Below are 18,947 nucleotides of genomic sequence, written 5' to 3' on the forward strand. Positions count from 1 at the left end.
GCTGTCACATGGAAGAGGGAACAAGCTTGTTTTCTCTTGCTCTGAGGGTTAGGACATGAACCAATGGCTTTAAGTTACAAGAAAGGAGTTTCCAACTAAAAATCAGGAAAAGATTTCTGACAGTAAGAGCTGTCCAACAGTGGAATGGTCTCCCTTAGGAGGTAGTGGACTCTCCATCTTTGGAGGCTTTTAAGCAGAGTTTGGATGGCCGTCTGTCATGGATGCTTTAGTTTAGATTCCTGCATTGCAGGGGTTAGACTAGATGACCCTTGGGTCCCTTCCAACTCTACAATTCTATGATTCTATGTCCACTAGGGAAGTCTGAAGTTGCTATTCCACTTCTAGGTTGAAGCAGAACAGCGGCAATTGGATGCTGCTATATCATATGTCACTAATGTAGCACCTGCAAGTGTCGTGTGTGCCCACAGAAGCCTTGCTTGGTGCCTACAGAGTTGCATTGACCCACTGAGATTAGCCTTTGACCCATAGGAGGTCTTTTTCCAAACCTATTTGCAGCATGAAAGTGATTTCAGGGTGGGGGTCACGGCTGGGGAACAGAAGAGTTGTGACACACATGTGGTGCCCACAAATTATTTTTGGTGACCCCTGTGGTAAATCATCCATGTCTAGAAGCACCCACAAAAACTGAACTCAGTACCACAGGAGTCCATAGAAAGTGGCCATCAAGTTATAAAACATGTGGGGAAAGTCCTTTCTCTTCCCCTCCTGCATGCCATATTGAAGATATGGTGGCCATCTGTTCCGCTTTGCATAGGGCATTCTTCTTTTGAAGGTCTGCCAGTCCAAGTCCAGTTTAAGGTTAAAGTGCAGTAAAGAAGGGTGAGCAAGAGGGAACCTTGAAGTTGCCAATCAACTGGTAGCATCTATATAACTGACTGAGCAAAACTTATGCCAGTGGTGGGTGGAGCCAGAGACCAAAATAGGTGGAGCAATTAATGTAAATATTTGAACATTTAGCTAGTTTCACTTCCTAATTGGAAGAGAGGGCACTTGCACAGTCCTCTCTATCTTCAATCCAGGCAAGAAAAAGTCACTATTAGAGTTTAAGGACACATTCCAAGCAGAAAAAACAATGAAAGATGGTACAAAGCAGAGCTCATATTGGGGAATTGGTGAGCCTTGGGAGGGGGAGTTCCAAGGCCCAAAATGAGAGTCCTGGAGGGCCACAGTTGGCCTCCACACCTGAGCTTCCACATCCCTGCTGTAACTACCGAAGAGGTACTTCCTTGTGTTTGTCCAAACCAACATCACTGGGTGATCTTATATTTTCTAGCTCATAGTAACAGTTCACATAGCCTCAAACTCACTCTCCTTGCCAGCCTTGCTAGTATCTACAACTGAAACCAAATTTGGAGCAGGCCTGTACTGAAAAATTCTGTGTTTTGAAGTTCTCAAATTTAAATTGCTCCACTTTGTAAACTTCACTTAAGAATACTTGGTGCATTTTAAAGTAAATGGCATCTGGCATAAACCTAACCCATTTAATATTTTGTACATAATGTTTTCTCCTAAAATTTATCACATCCTCAGCAGTGAGGGGGTAGTAAAATGAAATTTGAATTCATGATAATATATGCTCAACCATTTTTGTAAGAAAATGAACACAGGAAACCGCCTTATACTGTACTGAGTCAGACCATTGGTTCATCTAACTCAGTACTGTCTATACTGATCAGCAGCAGCTCTCCAGGGTTGTAGGCAGGGGTCTCTTCCAGAGGGTTGCCATTTCAAAAGTCGTTGAGCTTTTTGGCAAAATAGCATTTTAAAAATGATGGTTTTGAGCTATTTTTAAGGAAATTGGCAAAAACAACATTGCTGACATGGGTTGCCATACATCTGGATTTTCCCGGGCATTTTTATTTTTATTTTTGCCGATATCTACCCAGACACCTAGCAGTTCAAAAGCACGTCAAAGTGCAAGTAGATAAATAGGTACCGCTCCAGCGGGAAGGTAAACAGTGTTTCCATGCGCAGCTCTGGTTTGCCAGAAGCAGCTTAATCATGCTGGCCACATGACCCGGAAGCTGTACGCCGGCTCCCTCAGCCAGTAAAGCGAGACAAGCACCGCAACGCCAGAGTCGGTCACGACTAGACCTTATGGTCAGGGGTCCCTGTACCCTCTACCTTACCCAGACACTGCTTCCGACTGCAGTATTCCATGTATGTCCAGGAAATTCTGGATGTATGGCAACCATACTTCCAGTCCCCAGTTAGGTAGAATTTGAATGCAATTTATCAGGGCAGATGGTTGATTTTGCATGGAGTTCCCAGAACAGGGAAGAGGGTGAAAGACACTCTCATTGACCTGGGACAGCAGCTTTCTGTCAGCTTGAAGCCATAGTCCAAAGCAAACCCTCTGACAACAACTCATCTATTCAAAGTATGAGAGGATTAAAAAACCAGCTAAGGTGTGTGCTTTGCGCTAACCGCAGGCAATACGTTCAACAACAACAGAAAGAATGAAAGAAAAAGAAACGAGAGAGAGGGAGTTTGGTGCAATAATAATAAAGTGAGGGATTAGGAAGATATTTTTAACACCACATCTGTCATATTAATGGCTAACTGCTGGTTTAATTGCTGTAATCTTCCTCCGTCTGTTTTGATTTCTTAAAAGGAATACAGCTATCCTTCCTCAAACCAAAGCTTCCCTTGACACCTCTAACACTCTTATTCAGAAACTGAAATAAGTTCCCTAGGGTACACAGAAGCTCAGTGGTCTCTCTTCTGGTACTTTGCAAAGTCACAGAAGTTGGATTTTGCTATGGCATTTTCTCAGGGTAGCTTTTCCAGGTGATAATATCCTCATGCAGTCAGAAGCCTCAAAAGTAGAAATGAGATTGATAAAGTCAAATCAATTGATATACAACATTGGTTCAGAACAAATACAGGCCATCCATGGCACATGGTTTTAATGCTTCCCTCCATCCAAATTCTCTGCACATAGACAACTAAGATATTAGGAAAGATGTCCGGAACCCATGTCCCTGAGGTTCCAGATTTCCACACGCATGGAGTCTTTGATCTGGGGAAGTATTCCAACACGTCATTCCCTATATAGCATTATGCTCTCTAGAATATGTGGCTATAAGAGAAGAAACAAAGAATTCCAACCTAATATTTGGCTTTTGATAGATAAATATATGAAGTAGCTGCATATCTTAAGTAGCTAATGTTGTCTAAGTGCTTACTCATGGGCAGCAATATATCCACATATATCCTGAAGTACTAGAATCTCAGAAGGCCTTTACCACATGCTTATTTCAACATTTGGCTACATCTAGAGAAGGGATGAGGAAATTCCAGTCCAGTTTCAGAATGTGGCCTTTGAGACCTCTCTGTCTACCCAAAAGGATAGACTCTCTTCAGACCATGCCCTGCATCCTAGTTGAGTGTTTTTGCCTGGCTGGAATGTGTCCTGCTCTGCATCCTAGTTGAGTGTTTTTGCCTGGCTGGAATGTGTCCTTGAACTGTGATAATGCCTCTTCCTTGCCTGTTTGGGGTGGGTAGTGGGGGCTGTACAGAAACCTGTGGCTGCTGTTCACTGTACAATATTAGGAAATACAGCTGTTGCTTCGCCCATTTCTGCTCCTGACTCCACCCACTAATGGGACGCAGCCTCCAGAAGGGTGCCCTCGAGGAAATGGAACATTTGAATTGAAAAAGGTTCCCCGTCATCTAGGATGTCTATGGCTAAGCTGCCCTCCTGTGGTGGTAGCATGTACTTTAGAAGTGAGGTCAACAGAAATCAGCAGCTGAAACTCATCATGGCATGATTATGAAGAACATCAGTTGCTAATGCCTGCAGATCAAGATGCTGTTAAAAGTACAGGAGCAGGTGCTGGCAAAACAACCCTAGAGTTGCAACCCTAATCTCTGTGCTCCAACATTTGCCCCAAGATCCACTGCTGCCCCCAAGGATAGCTATTTTATAGCTGCATTGCATGCATCTGATCATGTCTCTGGAATATAATATTCATGAATATTAACAGATATTTATCTAGATATTGCTAAATAAATACTAAAGTTGGGAAAGAATATTTTGGCAAACTTCTATATGAAATTTGAAAAACTGTCAATGGTCAAATGCTAATTACGGTTGCATGTTCTTTCTCAAATGGTGCCAGATACTAAAAAATTGCAGGTCATCTCTCAAATGCTATACCATGGCCTGTGCAAAGGGTGAGATATAGATAACCTAAATACAGTAAAATAAAATAATTTGGCTATTCCACATAGCTTGTTTGATTGTAGACAATTCTGTAAGCAACAAGGTTCAGCGTTTTCAAATCTCAAGTTTCAAACCTCAGGGTTCAAAAGACACAACCTCCCCCCGCTATGAAGAAGAAGAGTTTGGATTTGATATCCCGCTTTATCACTACCCCAAGGAGTCTCAAAGCGGCTAGCATTCTCCTTTCCCTTCCTCCCCCACAACAAACACTCTGTGAGGTGAGTGGGGCTGAGAGACTTCAGAGAAGTGTGACTAGCCCAAGGTCACCCAGCAGCTGCATGTGGAGGAGCAGAGACGCGAACCCGGTTCCCCAGATTACGAGACTACCGCTCTTAACCACTACACCACACTGGCTATCCCCCAAATCTTCCCTTAATTAATTTTGATTAATCAGTTTTCTGTAGAGGGTATCAGCAAGAACAGGTATGCCAGTTTCTCACACCACCAAGCCAGCCTTACCTGGAACTAAAACCTGACCCGTTCTGGCATATTGGTACAAGGAAGCTTCCTTGGCCATGTGATTGGTTCCCTAAAGGTCCCTGAGTGGTGGCATGTGGGTGGGATCATGGGTGGCACTTGAGGGGCAGTACTGCAGTTCATTAATAGGACATATGTGTTAAATGCAGAAGATCCAAGGACAGAGACAAGGAAGAAATTTGGTTCTGTTCACATGCAAGCCTGCCCAATTTGCACTTCCGGAAACAAGGCACAAAAATGTAGCAGCCAACCTTCAAAATTAAACTTCTCAAAATTTTGTGATGCAGTTCACTGATCAATAAAAATGGGGGGAAATGAGCATTGGGGGGGGGAGAGGGCATTAAAAATGCATTTTACTTGGAGAACTTGCTTGCAAAATGTGTATATCATGCAAAAATGCATACAAAAATGTGTATATTAGATTAAATGTGTACGAAAATGCTAGCAAATTTCGGTAAATAGCTGTTTTTAATTTGCAAACTGGTGTGAAAATGTGGTGAGCTCAGTTTAGGATTGGAAAAAATAAAGTACTGCTGAGAATCATCCTTCCCTTTTCAGGGTCACTCCTTAGCATCTCTTGGTAGGCTCAGGCAGCCACTAACTAAACACCCTGGAAAGCCACTGTAAGCCTGTAGAAAGTGAGACATACCAATAGCCTATAAAGGCAGTTTCATAGGTTCAATCCTTTCCTGACATCCACCAGTTCACTTGTTTTGACCACCAGCAAGCTCTAATAATACTTCATGTGTTACTTTTGTAAAAATACATAAACCTAGTATTGTTTATGCAGGGGAATCAAACAAGAAGCATATCAGTTCTGTGAACACAGTTACTGCTCATTACAGTTCCTGTGTGTGACAGCTACAGAGGACAAGATTAGAGGAGAAACAGGTCACAGAATCCCCAATGTCTCATTTCCTGATGCATTGGGAAGCTTTAAATGTTCAGAGATCTCCAAGTGACAATCTGGCAACTCTGTCGTCTCCCAGGCTGTGTACATTTGCTAACCAGTCTGGAGATTGAAGCTACGCTTCCTAGGCATTTCCTAGATAATTGTTTGGAGAAGCTTGCAGCTGAAGATCATGCATGTAACACAACAGCATGTTCTGAATGAGTTAGACAATTGTGCATTTCCAACACAAGATCGCAGGCATGGAATAAACAAGCACGACTTCCGACACTCTCAACATTGGTGAATGCCTTCGGTTCCCAAGGAAATACATTGTTTTGCTCTGTTTAGTAGTCAGCAAACGCAAATAGAGGAATGGAATGCCCTCAAAATGTTTCCTTCATCTATTCCCCCCACAACTGCTGCATCTTAAAAAAATAAAAATAAACATCAGTTTGGAGCTCAGTTTGTTGTCAACATTAAACAGAAAACCCTTGCTCTCGACCACGTCCAACTTTGCTCTTGAAAACTGCAATCCAAAAGTAGATTTCTTAACTGCATGAACCGCTGGCATTGGCAAAAGGTTGCTCTCTTTTGGTCTGAATATACAGAAGAAAGAGACTTTGCAGTACCATAACACATTCCTGCCAGCATTGAAAAATCCAAAAGGATGGGCTAGCCAAATGTTCATCACTAGGGGACATCATTGAATGGGACTCCCACCTTACCCTAAGTCTGCACCTTGGCTGAGGGGGCTCCCAGGGAGGAGAATTAGGGCTTCCCCCTCTCATCTATATTTCAGATTGCAAAGGGTTGTATTCTGCTAAGTTGCTGTGGATGACTTGCGTGGCGAGATCCCGCCCCCCACCAAGATAAATAAACACACGAGACACCATAATTAAGGTTAATTGGGCGAATTAGGCCACAACTTTATTGAATTCAGGAATGAGAGGCATTGGCTTAGGCATTGGTCCTATCGACTATCCGGCTCCAGCCCATTTGCTGGAGACATGGTGAAGGGTTAACACTAATCGGGGGAGTCTCCCGCCAAGGCACGTCGACTAGGAGCTCCCCCGGGTCACCGCTCTGGGGCGTGCCTTTGGCCCACACCTCCATAGGCTTCGGACAGGGCCACGCCCCCCGGAGTCCTTTAACGGACCACCCTTCGTTCACTGGGGGGAGGTGATGGCGTTCCTCCCCCCCCACACACACATCCTCTTAACCCCTTCTTACCAATGCCTACCGCCACCGAGCAGCCGCTCGCCGCCAGACTTGTGCTTGCACAACACAACCTCCCCTCCCTCTCCTTTCCCTGCGCGCTCCTGCAGCCTCCCATCTACTCTGGTAGTTCCTCCAAACCTGGTACAGGGGGGTACACCAAAGGGGAGGAGAGACAGTGAAATTTCATTGCATGAGCAGAATTTATTCCATTCATGCAATGACTTGGTTGGATTCAACTCAAACTGTTTATTTTGTCTCACAGAACTTAATAGAATCCATTAAGAATCAAGTTGGTTCATAACTGCATATCCCCAACTCCTCATTTACATAGTGTTCACCAGAATTCTGTTTCTTGGTCACAAGAGAGAGTGACAGAAAGTTAGAAACAGGTTTTTTGTTTTTACACAGGGCAAGAAAGAAAGAAGAGTAGGAAACCGGGTACTAGTGCCAGTTGTAAACAACCAGATTTACATAAATGCCCTTCATGTTTTGAAAAACATTTACTCATGTCAATCAACACAATACAATTAGTTTTTAAAAATAATGTAATACATTAAAATAATTGATAATGGTCATGAAATAGCAGCCACCATACATTTTTATTTTGTTTTAAAAATCAAATCAAGCATTACATTGCTATTGCCAGAGAAATTACCGTACTTTTTGCTCTATAAGACTCACTTTTTCCCTCCTAAAAAGTAAGGGGAAATGTGTGTGCGTCTTATGGAGCGAATGCAGGCTATGCAGCTATCCCAGAAGCCAGAACAGCAAGAGGGATTGCTGCTTTCACTGCGCAGCGATCCCTCTTGCTGTTCTGGCTTCTGAGATTCAGAATATATTTTTTCTTGTTTTCCTCCTCCAAAAACTAGGTGCATCTTGTGGTCTGGTGCGTCTTATAGAGCGAAAAATACGGTATATAAGAAGTGAGTTTTTTATTTTAAACAAAAAATCAAATGCAAAAACTGTCAAGTTTCTAAGAAAGTGTGCATATTCTGATTGACATAACAAAACAAATGGCTTCTGAAAAGCACATTTAGATTTTTTTTAAAAGGTTAGAGTTGTGTGGTGAGGTTAACCCTTCTCTTCTGAACTGTGAAAAACATACCCCCAATCACACCACAGAGCATTAGTGGGGGTGCCGGGCAATGTGGGGAGACTATGGGCCATATGGGGATGGTCCATGGGCTAGAGGGTCCCCACCTCTGCTTTAAAAGGAGGAAATAAGAATATAAGAAGAGGCCTGCTGGATCCAACCAAAGGCCCATGTAGTCCAGCTTTCTGTTGTCACAGAGGCCAACCAGATGTCCCAAGAACAGGCGTGCAGAGGTGTATTACCTCCAACACCAAAAACAGATTCCAAGCCACCTCATAGATTCATAGATCCTGGAAAACACTGAGTAACAGCTTGGTTAACTCATGAATATCAGATTCAGGCAGGTAGCCCTGTTGGTCTGACGCAGTTGTTCTGGGTATAAGCTGCACACGAAAGCTTATACAGTGGTACCTCGGGTTACAGATACTTCAGGTTACAGATGCTTCAGGTTACAGACTCCGCTAACCCAGAAATATTACGTCGGGTTAAGAACTTTGAATCAGGATGAGAACAGAAATCGTGCTCCATTAGCTAAATCCATTAGCCAATCGAGGCCCCATTAGCTAAAGTGGTGCTTCAGGTTAAGAACAGATTCAGGTTAAGAATGGACCTCCAGAACGAATTAAGTTCTTAACCCGAGGTACTGTACCCAGAACAAACTTAGTTGGTCTCTAAGGTTCAGGTTAAGAACAGTTTCAGGTTAAGAACGGATCTCCAGAACGAATTAAGTTCTTAACCCGAGGTACTGTACCCAGAACAAACTTAGTTGGTCTCTAAGGTGCTACTGGACCTTTTTTGTAATTCATGAATATCAGTTAACGGAATGTATGGTGAATCCCAGCAGAATGTAATTTCTTCCACCGTAGAATTAGTGTTAATCAGTGTTTGATCAGTTCTCTCTACAACAGGAATAGCCCATGTGGTGTCTTCTTGCCATTGCTGTTAGAGAGGTGTTCACAGTGAGTTCCGGCACCTTTTCTTCTAGAAAAATAGCACTGCAAATAAGGCCTCGAAATACTAAAGTAGCCAATGAACCAGTTAGAAGGTGGAATTACAGGTGTTTGTGTGTGTTTTAAGCAGTGCCTCTCCTGTCATTGCCCCACCTTGGCCCTCCTAAGCTATCTGCCAAATATAAAAGAGCATTTGTAATCTAATTAACACAGCCATTGCCTGTTGTGGCTGGAAGGCAGTTTGAAAGACTATCCCCCTGTGCTTTCTTTCACCTGGAAAAGTTAATCTTCTAAAAGTTCAGGGGATTCCCGGACTCCTGAGCCCCCACAACATCTTTTTTAGCTTTCTTCTTAGCCAGTCCTTAGCAATATGCTTTCAACCTTACGAGTGTTTCAGAATCTGAAGATTTTCCTTGGGGTGTCAAACACCTAGGTTTTCACATAAAAATAGCATTCTCAAATCTTATGTAACATTTATTTGTATATCCCCCTTTCCTTCTGTGATGAAATTCAAGGTGATGAACATGAATTCCCACTCAGGCACCCATCCCATCCAAACACTGATCACAGGCAAGCCTGCTTAGCTTGAGCAACTTTGTCCTGAAGGACAAGGCTGGTGCCTCTGGGGATGAACAAGCAAAGTGTGTAGGTGAGGGCGACACTCCAATCGCTTGCCCCCAGCATTTGCTATTCAAAGATATGTTGCATCTCAACATGGAGGAATGATTAAGCTGTCCTGGCTAATTGTTGTTGTTTAGTCGTTTAGTCGTGTCCGACTCTTCGTGACCCCATGGACCAGAGCACGCCAGGCACTTCTGTCTTCCACTGCCTCCCGCAGTTTAGTCAAGCACATGCTGGTTGTTTCAAGAACACTATCCAACCATCTCATCCTCTGTTGTCCCCTTCTCCTTGTGCCCTCCATCTTTCCCAACATCAGGGTCTTTTCCAGGGAGTCTTCTCCTCTCATGAGGTGGCCAAAGTACTGGAGTCTCAGTTTCAGGATCTGTCCTTCCAGTGAGCACTCAGGGCTGATTTCCTTCAGAATGGATAGGTTTGATCTTCTTGCAGTCCATGGGACTCTCAAGAGTCTCCTCCAGCACCTGGCTAATAGCCACTGGTAATACCCTTGTGGTCAGTTACCAGAACAGAAAGATGTTTTTAATGTTTTGTTATTCCCTACATCATTTAAGGCAAAGGTGGGGAACCTGTGGCCCTTCAGATGTTGCCAGACTACAATTCCCATCATTTTTGACCATTGCCCATGCTGGCTGGAGACCTAACAATGAGGGCCACAGGTTCCCCATCACTGATTTAAGGTGTTTAGAAAGAAGATGACGCTCTTCAGGGAGCACTCTGCATATGCTCAGACATAGCCCATGCCTATAATTATCAGAGGGGGAAAGAAACCCTCTGATAAAAGAAAAAGAAACAACAAAACATAAAGAGAAAGGCACGTTTAAACCTTCACAGAGGCACTCAGCTTAAGATGTAGGAACATTTTAACACAAAACATGGCAGCACTGGTGTACCCACAACCCTGAAACAAAGAGTGGCTACTCTGTCCTCTACAGAAAAAAGGGCCCCAGGCCTTTTCTGAGGTGGTACATCATTGAAGTTGTTGTTGTTTGGTTGTTGTTGTTGTTAATTGAATTTATATACCACCCTACACCCAGGAATTTTGTTTGAAATGAGGAGGTGCTCTCTTTCACATGGCAAATTCTATGAAGTTCATATGGGGCCGCATTTCAGACAAGCTAATGCCCCTATGAGAATCTATGAGGAGAACTGTGCCATATTAGAAACTTACATATAGCCCCAGCATAGTCAAACATTTTGCCACATGGTCAAGCTGTTTTTGGAGTGTATCAGTTCAGACTACAGTGCTGGGTGGGGGCTTTCTGACTGAACGTTCCTCTACAAGGGAAATATTCAGGCACAGAGAAAACTAGAACAAGGAGAGAATGCTGAGGTAGAGGCACTAGCTTTCTATGTGCAGTTTTTAAAAAACAAATAATGAAGATGAATGTTAGAGGCAGTTAAGTTGTACAGCGCTGTTTGGCCATGAATCAGGCCTCAGAGAGATGCAAAATGCCCATTATCTCATTACCCAGCATATTATCCAAATTTTGTTCATTTCTTGTTAGATTTTAGATTTGAAAGACAATGAAGCAAAATAGTAGCCCCTGTCAATCATAAAAGGACAGCGAACAAGAGGATGGGACAAGGGCCTGTTGTCAATTTCCCCCACACTTTGAAAAGGGTCATCTCAGAGGTCCAAGACTTCCCATCATAGCAAGTCCACAGCTCACCTGAAACCATTAAGCAGGAATGCCACTCCAGTTTGTATAATTTCAGAGCCCATTGGGGCTTTTGGGAGCTCAGAGGCAATGTGGCAGATTACTGGGGTTTGGTTGGGGGACAAATACTGGAGAACCAGGTTGCAGGGTGGGGGAGGGAGAAATGAAAGGAGAAAAGTTATTGAAAAAACATCAAAGCGGAACAAAGCCCCGTCCAGATGTGCGTAATTGCAAGGTCAGAGTGTTAATCACAGGTAAGAAGCCATACGACAAAATAGACCTGTTCACTTCACTGCAGTGGGGAGAGAGGGAGGGAGGACTGCAACCAGGAGAGGGATGGTGAAGCAGAAAACAAGGCTTTGATACAGTACCGAGAAGGCAGGCCTGAGAAATGTATTTTCCATGCTATTATGGAAATAATGACTCAGTCTCTGTCTTTTTTTTATTAAGGAAGCAGTGACCCCTATAATTGAAGAGGGCATTTTAATCTGAAAGGGCAGCATCAGGAAGATGGGTTTTTCGTTGGGTTTCATGACAATGTGATAGGCTCACTCTCCCTCCCTGCCAACCTCAAGACATAAATTAGCTATGGTAAGCTAAATGGAGCTTCCATGTTCAAATGCAATGTATCCTTAAACTTTGGAGAGTGAATAACAGAGGAGAGACTTTTGCTGGTATGACGTAACATTCGTTGATCATTAGTGACAGAGGCCTTGCTGGCTCTACCACAGGGTGGCCAGTTATACATTGCCAAAAAAAAGAGGATTTGCAAAAGCAAAAGAAAAGCGGGGTGGGGGGGACAAAATATGACACCAATTTGCATAAAATTAACATATGGTGAGTGGTATGTACAAATGCAAATTTAGAAATTGTTTGCATCTGTCTGTCTCAAGAGACAATGGAGTGCACCTCTGGGGGTTAAGTCAAACCACTGGAGAATCACAGTGCCTGCTGTGCCTGCAGAGACCAGTAACTCATAATTGCTACCTCCTGCGTTGTGTTTGCTGTGTTAGTAGCACCAAAGTGACCTCTCTGGTGCGCAAGCCTGAGTAGTGTACATGGAGGTCTTGAGCTGCCCAGGCAACTACAATTTAAATAGAAGTATAGTACTTCTATGGGACGCGGGTGGCGCTGTGGGTTAAACCACAGAGCCTAGGACTTGCCAATCAGAAAGTCGCGGTTCGAATCCCCGTGATGGGGTGAGCTCCCGTTGCTCGGTCCCTGCTCCTGCCAACCTAGCAGTTCGAAAGCATGTCAAAGTGCAAGTAGATAAATAGGTACCGCTCCGGCAGGAAGGTAAACAGCGTTTCTGTGCGCTGTTCTAGTTCGTCAGAAGCGGCTTAGTCATGCTGGCCACATGACCCGGAAGCTGTCTGAGGACAAACGCCGGCTCCCTCGGCCTATAGAGCAAGATGAGCGCGCAACCCCAGAGTCGGTCACGACTGGACCTAATGGTCAGGGGTCCCTTTACCTTTATAGTACTTCTATAGTATACACTGTAGTGGGGATTTGTGTGCCTGTTCAGCCTGCTGACCCAGGTGCAGCTAACTGTGGATAGGCAGCTTCAAGGTTCTTAAGCTTACTTTTAATGGTTCCTTATCTTTAAACCAGACTTGTACTGGACAGCTCTCAAATGGAGCACACCTTTAAATGGAGAACTGTCCTCCGAATGCCCTTCAGAACAGAGGACCGTGCTCTTTCATTTTGCATTTAATAGGAGCTGAAACTTATTTGCTCCAATCCATTTTCCTTGGATTTCTGTTCTGTGAGTTTTTATGTTAAATTTAATTCTCAGGTATCTGCTGTATGTGCCTATGTTGGCTGCATATTTGCTGCATAACTGATATCTATAGTAGACACACTGTGATTTCACTTCAAAATCTGCTAGAATTTGATAGCTGATATTGCAGGAGAATTTTTGCTCTTAGTAGTATTTGACAGATGCAACGCGATACTATCTAGAATGCAATGTAATGCTAAATACTGAGGTAAGGGCCCTAGCTCAGTAGTAGAGCACATACCTTGCATACAAACACTGGCGGAGGAAGAGGAGTGTGGGGGGAGCAGCGCGATCCCAGTGGGGTGCCATTGCGGCTGCCCCCTTTCCAGCGTACCCCGCCCCCAGGATGCGTGCCATGCCCCCAGGACACGTGCCAGCTCCGCCCCCGCCTGCTCTCCGCCACTGCATACAATAGGATTTTGGTTCAATCACCAGCTTCTCCAAGTACCGCTGGCCCCTGACTGAAAACTTTGGAGAGCTGTTGCTAGTCAGTGTAGACAATACTGAGTTACATGGAGCACTGATGTAACTCATTACGAGGCAGCTTCCCATGTTCCAATATTTGGAGCACATGTAATGATAGTCACAGTTCAGAGAAGCTGGTGGTTTACACACTTGCATGTTTGATGCCTGACAAGGCATTCTGTTATTGTTTTGTTTTGGAATTTTTTTAAGGCTTTATTGGTTTTAAAAACAAAACAAATACCCCACCAGATAAATCTTGAGATGTCCCCGACAAGGCATTCTGAAGTCTAAGCAATTTAATTTCACAATGTCCCACTGAACATGTATTAAAATTCTAAACTGGACAGTTCCCTTTCAGACTTTGTCCAAAATTTCAACACATTTCAGATTTTGAAAATGCTCAGTTCCAATTCTAATTCTTAGATTTTCTCCAGGATGCATTTTTTTCTGCAGTTTTGTGTGTGCTCTGAACACACACACACACACACACACACACACACACAGTTGAATAGGTGATGTTTTCAACTTGCTATTTTAGTTGTCTGTTTTCATGCCTCAGCATCAGCTGTGTTTGGATAGGATTAGTCTTTTGTTTTATTTTCCATAAAGATGATCGTGTCATTTTACAATGTATAGGTGACTATACCTAGTTCCATTAGCTAGTAGCTTTTATGCCTGGGGCAATCTTCCAGTTCCCCAATACCACCCTCTCCCTGCCATCACAGAAATTCAGAAGAGTTCTTTACTTTCTGGAAACTGTATTAAGAAGCTAAAGTGCAAGACAGGAGCTAACCCTGTGATAAAACAGCAATTATCCCTGGATTAACTGCTGTGGGAAATAATTAATAAAATCTGGGTGAGTCAAGAATGGGCCTTTATTTTTCTTCATGCCAGACTTCCAAGTTCTTACTGTGATAGATGGCTCCTGCTGCTTGGTGTTCTACAGTAAGTACTGACTTTGAGCTGCAATGCCTCTAAGTTTCTAAACAGCTTTCTAAACAGCAGTACCCGCCTAGGATCTCATGCTTCCAATTCTCTGCTGTTACCATCTGTAACATGAGATGAGATGGACAGATAGATCTTAAGGGTTCAAAATATTTTATTCCCTGTTAGCAGGGTTAGTGTAAATTCAGCAGTTGAAAGTATTGAAGATATACAGGGGGAAGGGAGAAATATGAACATTTGGGGTAATTAGAATATGCAGTTGTAATTGATAAATAAACAGAACCATGGAAAGGGGGAAGGGAATTTGAAGATTACGAACGTATGGTTATATTAAATGAAATGTGAAAAATTATAATGGAAAAGTATAAATAAAAATTAAAACAAACAAACAAAACATTTTATCCCCTCTTTTGACCAAGAGGTCTCCAAATTGGCTTATGAAATAAAACATAGTTCAGTCAGTACAGTGTGAGACTCTTAATTCTAGGGTCATGTGTTTGAGCCAGTGGCATAGCGTGGGTTGTCAGCACCCAGGGCAAGGCAAGTAATTTGCGCCCCCTAACCCGGGGCAAGGCAAGTAATTTGCGCCCCCTAACCCCTAACCTGCCGCCGTTGCCAGCTTCTTCTTGCTGCTGCCTGGGCTGGTCTGGTGTGGTTCTCTCCCGCGTTCAGCGCTGCACTGGGCGGCCGCTGCACTGTCCCTCCCCCACATAGTCCTTCGCTCTCTCTCCGCACCGCACGCCTGGCACCCCCCCTCCACAGTGGGCGGCGACCCAGCAGCTCGGATCGGATTCGCACAGCCAGCACTGCAGTGAGAGAGAGTGAGTGAGCCAGGTAGGGGCAGAGAGCTGCGAGTGCGAGCGCACCTCCCCAGATGTTGCGCCCGGTGCGGCCGGCCCCCCCTGCACCCCCCACGCTACGCCACTGGTTTGAGCCCCACATTGGAAGAAAGATTCTTGCATTGTAGGGGGTGGACTAGAGGACCCTCATGAACCTTTCCAACTCTATGATTAGTATTGTCACAAAAAATACAATTAGACAAAGACTGCTAAAGAAGAGTCAGTGCTGCTATCAATGTAATCACATTCTTAACTCAAACACTCTTATATGCCTGGGAGGGAGGAAACATTCTAGGCTGGTGCCTAAATGTGGCAATATTTGATTTGATTAATTGTTCTTCGTAGGAAATTCCAGAGTTGGGGTGCTATCACAGAGCAGATTGCTTGTCTGAGAACCAGCTAGCTATCTCTCTTCCAAAGGTAGCCTCCAAAGAAGATTTTAAGTCAGGTAGGCACATGCGACCTTGAGATACTCTAGACCCAGACTGTTGGGAAGGAGAGAAAAAGAAACAGAGATTGTATGGACAAACAGATTAGAAATAGAGGTTTAGTGCTTAAACTGCTCTAAGGGTGCTTCCAGACTGTTACTAATGCAAGTGGGATTGAATCGCATACCAGCAAATTCAGGCTCAGTGATTACAGGGATGTCTTGTGCAAAAAAACCTGCTTTCCCAAAAGATTACACTTTTCATGTTAAGGAAACTGACATGAAAATGCACTGGAAAATGTGGGATAACATTTCTTTTGACGCAACATTGCCAACCTCACTGTCATCTAATCCCTCTGCAAATTAATCAGGATGAATAAACAGGTCCTCTCAAAGTATCCTAAAAAATTATTTCAAGAAAGACTGATTCATCTTCCCTCATGTTTAGAATTAGGCACTGGCGTAATCCAGCGGTCCTGGAAGTTACTATCAACTGATATTGGTTCCAGATTTGAGGCAGGGGCATTCAAAGTGCCCTTGGTGAGCCCTTGTGCCTGAGTAGGCCCCCCACCTTACCACTGTCATCACTGCTTCACTTTTACTCTCATTCTCATCCTAATCCATGCCACTGCCTATAAGAATACAGCAAAGTAAACGGAAGCCACTGGTCCTTCTCTTCGCTCTTTTCACTTTCGGTATGCTTGGAGAGGGCAGGTGAACAGAGTCTGGGTGGTGGCAATAGACCCCCCCCCCCTGGACAATAGGCCTGGGCAGGTGCCCATCATTGCCAATCTTTGGTGCCAGTCCAGAGGTTTCCAGCTGACATAACTGAGCCATAGGATTGCACTGTAATTGAGTACAACTGTAGCCCAAAACATCTGGAAGGCACCAGGTTGGAGAAGGCTAGAGTGCAACATTTTAGTGTTCTCCTCCAATTGGTCTGGCTAACAGTTTCCCCACTTCCCATTTTCTAACCACACACATCTCAGCACTTTGCTGGTGGCACAGGATGGAGTGGGTTAGAGACATCAGCCATTTCTTTTCAGCTATGTTCTACCCACCCACATTTATCATGACACATCAGTTCCAAACCCAACTTTTGAGCCAAGAGGCATTTGGGGAGGAGGGGTGGGGGAAGAAAGTTTCAATGAAGTTATTTGGAAGTTGTAGAAAGATCCTTAATTCATGAGGAAAGATGAAAAGAATTAAAGATGTTTAGCCTGGAGAAATGATGACTAGCAGAAGATGCTAATGTTACTGTAGTATATGTGAAAGCCATATATGTTGAGGAGGGCATAATTTAGGATGATATAAAGGGAACAGAGTTGTTGCAAAAATATGCATTCAGTTAATTAAGAGGAGTACTAGAGAGGAGGCTCCCAGAAGGCAAGAATGAAGAGAGATGTCCTACAATAGACAAGACAGTGTGAACTAGAACATCAACAAGGTCTCGCAAGCAAAAACATTCAGTACAGACATCCACCCACTTACACAGAAGTTACTTTCCAGGCCGCTGAGTGCATAAGGGAAAACTGTGTAAGTGGGGAACACCCTCCAAAAAGCCTCTAAACGCTCATTTTTCCCTGCTCTCCAGTTCGCTCTCCCACTGTCTCCACACAAATATCTCTTCAACTAGAGAGCCAGCTGGAGGCTGGATGATGCACGGGAAAATGGCGGCTGCTCCTGCATGTCAACTGCTGGGCAGGGAGGCTGAGCAGCCTAAACAAAGTCCCAGTGCATCTCCAGTCTCTTTGGGGCTTCTTCTATCTCCTCTTTGAACTCCAGAACGGGCCTCCTCACGAGCCACATGGACTCTCCAGCTCTGTCCCATCATTTCCTGGTTTGAATCTATATATTTATTTCATGGCTCTGCACATATACATGGTTGCACATGACGCCTCTATTGGGATCCAAATTCTGAGGATCTCTGTTTTTGTTTATTCAAAAGCAAGTTTCTAGTGCATATGGCTAGGGCAATGTTTAGTAAAGCATTGCCAGCTGTCTCAAAAGTTCACTTCTCAGAAGCCCTGTACGTATATATGGCAAAGAAGTCTGTTGCAGATGTTATAATCTTCTATGAATGCATATTGGGTGTAGAGATGGACTGAGCAACCTAATTCTGTCCCTTTTCAGTTTCACTGCCACTCAGTCTTAGGTCCATTCTTTCCTGGTTGTGTGGACTGTTTAAAAGAATGCACAAAAGGTCCACGTTTAAATTGTAGTTACAGGTAGGTAGCCGTGTTGGTCTGCTGTAGTCGAAACAAAACAAAATAAATTAAATTAAATTAAATTACAAAATTTAAAAAATCCTTCCAGTAGCCCCTTAGAGACCAACTAAGTTAGTTGGTATGAGCTTTTGTGTGCATGCACACTTCTTCACTTCTACAAAAAGTGCATATTTTTCCAAAGCATGTTTTTTAAGGTACACATTTTGTTTCCATTTTTGTGCCAGCATGCTTCAGTTCACTTGGCCACAGATAGTCGGCACTGCGAACAACAGTGTGATAAAAGACTTCAAAGTGCTGCCAGGCCATAGCAGCAGCATTAGAAGACTATGATGGGCAGCCCAGGTAAGCCACAGTGGAACAGTCATGACAGGCTAGGGTGCACGCGCACGCACACACACACACACACACACACTCACTCACTCACACACACATACAAACACACATGTATATTTGCACACTAGACTGCACTGCAAAATCCAGAGAAGTACATTGGGAGTTGTGTTCCAATCTGCCAGCAAGTTTGGAACATTGGATTGGGTTGCTCTGCTGTGAAAAAGCAGATCAAATTAATTCCTCCTCCAACCCTAATTGGGTAGAGCACCTGACATTCCCATGTACATTTTTCCGCTCTGAAAGACTTAGGAAAGCTTGCCACTTCATCCTAGTATGGTTCTCCCTGCTCCACATTATTGGCTAACGCTGGTGGGATGTAAAAGCTCATGCAATAATGCCATAACATGTGGGGAGCATTCTGAAACATTACAGGGGAGAGATCATGCCACAGAGATTTCACAGCTCTGTACAGACATGCTTTGCATGAAGAATATACTAGTTCCAGTCCTGAATATCTCCACTAAAAAGGATCTCAGATGTAATGGACCTGATCCTAAGACCGTGAAAAGTCACTGCCAGGCCAAGTAGACAAAATGAGTTAGATGGATCAATATATGGCAACTTCATATGCCCATATAATGCTGGTTAACAGACATGGTGTTCTCTCTCTCTCCAGAGCTGATACTTGGTCAGAAAAGGCAACACCAGACTAGATGAACTGACTTCTTAACACCTTACTCCCCCCCCCCCGCGT

Source organism: Podarcis liolepis (assembly GCF_965112155.1).
Source record: "Podarcis liolepis genome assembly, chromosome: 12".
NCBI classification, from domain to species: Eukaryota; Metazoa; Chordata; class Lepidosauria; order Squamata; family Lacertidae; genus Podarcis; species Podarcis liolepis.